Consider the following 4,612-nt stretch of genomic DNA (forward strand, 5'->3'; position numbering starts at 1 on the left):
GTTCTTTCCAGCTACGTGTCGCTTGCATATTCTTAAATGTTGGCGCAAGTTACGTAGAACACAAAATTTATGAGTGCTCATATCGCGAATGTCCGAGAAAGGGGCGAAGACCACATGTGTACATGGACAAGTTGAAAAGGCACGGAGGAAGGACCAAGCCTTGTGATATATGACGTTGAGAATAAGATAGGACGGGAGAGCGGCTGCATCATGAAAGCGAAGTTTGTTCTTGTGAATTCAGTCTAATATTACTATATTAAGGCGAAGCTTGCTTGAAGCTATCTGAAACCCTGTAGGAAGTTTTACTTTTTTTCTATTCTCGTATTTCTAGTGTATCTGCAACGAAGGCTTTCCCTAATCTTTCTGATATCTTCCGCAGAAAACAATTGTTCGTCTTTGTCATGCTTCAATTTTTTTTCTTAACTTTGACCTCAAGCAAGCATTTTTGTTAGAATTCTACATATCCTTACGTGTGGATGATCGTTTTAAAGTTCCCAATACCTCCCCTCACCCACCTTAAGCATAGTACTTTCATTCGTGCCAAATACGTAATCAGCATGAAACCGCCGACCCCCCTTCATTACCACCACACCAGAACAATCAATATTCAACCTGCATCTGCGACGGTGTACCAGAATTGTAGCACACTCTTGGTAACGCCATAATTACATTAAAGGGACTCTGAACCACCCCTCTGGGTTGGTGAAATAACGCAGTCCGCGAGTAGCATACAAATAACGTACACCGCGAGATGAACATCTTAGCCAAGTTTTGCTGTCGCACGCGTTGCGTGGAGATCGCAAGCGGAACGCGAAGTCACCTTTCTCTCAAGCGCTCTCTTTTCAAACAGAAGCCACGTTCCTCACTCTGTTCTGGACGCTTCATTTTGTAATAAAGCGGATTCCCATGCGCGGCTGCTATTGGTAGCTGAGCTCGGCTACGTAGCGTAGATACCGCGGCCGCCGCAAGCACATTGCGGCTCGCTGAGGACAAGCGCGTCCGACTTACGTTTAACGCGTCGTGGGCGCCAAAATAGGAAGCAGCGGCGTCTACATTGACATCCAAAATGAAATTTGCACTGCACGCCACGGTGGCATTTAGAAGGCGGCGTTGTTGCCACGCCCCACACCACTGTAGACTTCGCAGTGCGAGGCATTTAAGGACGAGCGAGAGCACAGCGGAGGCAGTAAATTTCCAGTAACTCCGCTTCTGCTGAACGCATTGAAGTACTTTTCGCGGTAAATTATTTATCAAATAGCCTATTTTCACTTCAAATGCCTTTCTCCGCGTCGATGAAAGGTGGTTCAGGGCCCCGTTAAAATTATAATAATTAAACAAATAACTAGTAAAACATACGCAGTACGCGTTATGTTTCACCGTTTCACTTTGAGTGATCCGCTTACACATTTTGCCTTTTCCGCGCATATCTCCCCCTTGGGAGCCCATACCAATTGTGGACCCCAAGCCACTGCCGAAGAACATGGGAGGAAATCAACCCGCAAGGAGACAGGCCCACGCCAAACGCCATGAGAAATATACGCACCAACTACGCGAGGGCAACGACCACTCTGGCAGGTGCCATATAGTCTATGTGAATGCTTTTATCGGAGGACCAGAGGAGGAGCCAATGTTCACAACGGCGTGGACAAATATAGAAGCAACCGAACGGGGCAGTAAACTCCACCTCACGAGAAATATCGCGCACAGCTCTACGGTAGAGCTGTATGCCATTCTTGATTTTGCCAACCATGCTGCATACACTGCTAACACATTTTCAAGAGATGCTAATTAAGCACCACTACAGAGTGTTTACGGACTCTCAAGATGCCTTCAGAGCTTGTAAGAAAACTCGCACAACTCATGGTGGGATGCGAAAGCATCGCGGGGGGTGCGCATCGAGTTTCTGTTTCGTTTCACTTTGCAACACAACCCAATGAAAGTTAGAGTGAGAGAATGTATTGAGAAGGGAAGAGACGTTTGTACGGGGTTGTTGCGTCTTTATTTAGAGATCGTACGTGATTCCTAGCGTCGGTGCGCGCGGTATCTTGAAGACGATCCCAAGTTCGGGGTCCGCTTGCCGACGCTGACGTTTACGTTCGGCTTCCCGAGCCTTCCTCTGCTCCGCGGCGGTGGCGCTGCCGCTGCAACTAGCGCCGGCGTTGACGTTGTTAATGGCGTTTCGCACATCGTTGCACAGAGAGAGAATGACGGAAGCACAGCGAACGCGTGCTTTATACTGCGCCGCGAGACTTGCGCCGCCTACCGGCGTACCCTTAGAGAGAGAGAGAGAGAGTTATATGCAATGATTTGCTGCGCCGCACCAGTGGCGCAGAAGGGGAGAGGGGAGGAGGAGAGCGCACACCTGAGTAGGAGAGGAGAATGAGGGAGTGTTGCGCATGCGCAGTATGGGTGCGGACGCCGCAGAACAGACACGGCCCCGAGCATAGGATGCCCTCGCATCTAAAACAGCCGTTCATCCTGCTCGAAGGTCATTCTTTCTCGTTTAAAGAAAAGCGGTCGTGGAAATCTTGCTGTCTTTGCCTACATACGTACGCTCTCTTTCGTAGTTCTGCCCGTCTCGTCATGGCAAACAGATTCCTGTAGAATAAGAATGAACGACGCTCTTATACCGAAATTTGAATTGATGTTAAAGAATATTAGGCGGTCAAAATTATTCCAGAGCCCACAATTACGCTGTCTCGCACAGCCCCTGCGTCTTCATTCGAATTCACCCTATGGTCTGAAGCGCCAGCGTAATCATACACTTCGAAAGAGCCAGCAAGGTTTAAAATGGGCGGTATAGTGTGAAGCCTATTTTTGATCGATTATATTCCTAGATAACTAATGTTGTCTGGTTCTTTTGATTAGTTTTGTTTTTAATGTGTTTACAGCGAAGCTGTATATGGCTAGTTTCCATCGAATCGATGTCCGTACACGAAAAACGCGGGCCGATCCCAAAGATAGTGCAATACCGGGCCGACCCGCGGCGGGGGTGAAGCAGGCTTCAAGCACTCCGCCTACATACAAAAATAAGTGTAATATCTTGGGTCCACATACAACCCGTATCAGATGTTGAGCTGATATGAACAGATCCTACACTTTGACCCGCGTCGGCCATGTCTACGTTCGCACCACACACGTGTACGCCATCCCGCGTATTCAAACTAGTGCCTACCAATCTGAGTGTCTTCTGTCTCCTGACTCGGGCGCAGATCCAGGGTGGATGTCCGGATGTCCTGACCCCCCCCTCCCCCCTAAGATTTTTGCATCACCCCTCGCTGACAGGGTGATGGCCCTGTCACAAAAAAATGTGGCCGCCAGCGTTCTTCAAAAGTATTTGGCTGCTACTTACTACTGGTAGCAGCCGTGAAAAAGTAAAGCTAGCTGGCTCACAAGCTTAGCTGTTTTCTGTGGGGGTCAAAATTAAACTAGAGTCCCCCACTACGGCGTGCCTCGTAATCAAATTGGGTTTTGGCACGTAAAACCCCAGAATTCGTTAATTCATACTGAACTAATAGGGTTGCACATTTCTCGCAGCACTGGCTTTCGTTTTTTTTTTTTTTTTTTTTTTATCTTCCACGACCTTCATAATATACCATCTTGAGAAAAAGTCTGGCCAGAACCCGCTTAATAATGTATGTTCGACGTTAATGCGATGAGCATTGAAGCAATGCAGCGACATACATCGTATTGCCACCGCAGAAGTGCTTCATTTATGAGGCGTTTATGTAGCCGGTCTCCTCTCTAGCGCTTGAATGGATGCATGGAAGGATGAGGCTGAACCCTTTAAATCGGGCGGTGGCATACGCCACCTAGCCATAACCTTTAACATATTTTGTACTTTGTGGTGGGTGAAATTTCACCCCTGCCTTGATTTAGCCACCAATCAAATAACCTCCGTTTGGTTATTTCGAGCCACTTAAAGCCGATTTTGCCTTCACTGTCCCTAAACCCCAATGCTTTGAAAAAATCAGCCCCGTTGCTTTGGACTGTAGGGTTAAGCCCTTTACAGAAAAGTATGAGGTGTTCAGCCGTTCCCTCTTCATCTCCACACGCACCACACAACGTGTCTATAACTTGGTACTTGACTCAGTACATCTTAGTCCGCAACACTCCCGTCCTGGCTTCAGACAACAAAGAGCTTCCCCTAGAATTACGATAGATATTTTCTTTGGCAATTTCTTGTTTGAAGGTTTTGTATATTCCCAGTGCTGATTTCGTCTGCATCCCTGTTTTCCATAGACCCCTCTCTGTTTCTTTAACCTTTTTGTTAACCTCTGTTTCCTGGTTTGCACCCCTCCTGCATTCCAAATTGACAATTGACAATACAGATTGACAATTTTCTGGTCAGCTTCCTCCATTTTGTGTCAACATTCCTCATGTACAAATAACTGAAAACTGTCCTTGCCCACCGCTTTTCTGCCATCTCTCTCAATCGCTCCTTAAATTCTATCTTGCTACTGGCTACCCTGCCCTCAAATGACGTCCATCCCTTGTCACCCTGTACCCCCTGATTTGGTGTATTTCCGTGTGCCCCACAGCAAGTCTACCTACGCCTCGCTGCTTAACTTCCAACCTTGCTCGAACCTTTGATCTCATGCACAGGACCGCA

At 47.5% G+C, this 4,612-nt stretch overlaps 1 pseudogene; it reads right to left on the minus strand.

Annotated features, from left to right (window-relative positions):
* Positions 1-2,938: 2,938 nt before the first annotated feature.
* LOC119443276 (U2 spliceosomal RNA) lies at positions 2,939-3,118 on the minus strand (annotated as a pseudogene).
* Between the last annotated feature and the right edge of the window lie 1,494 nt (positions 3,119-4,612).

This window comes from Dermacentor silvarum, chromosome 2 (genome assembly GCF_013339745.2).
Source record: "Dermacentor silvarum isolate Dsil-2018 chromosome 2, BIME_Dsil_1.4, whole genome shotgun sequence".
Taxonomy (NCBI): Eukaryota; Metazoa; Arthropoda; class Arachnida; order Ixodida; family Ixodidae; genus Dermacentor; species Dermacentor silvarum.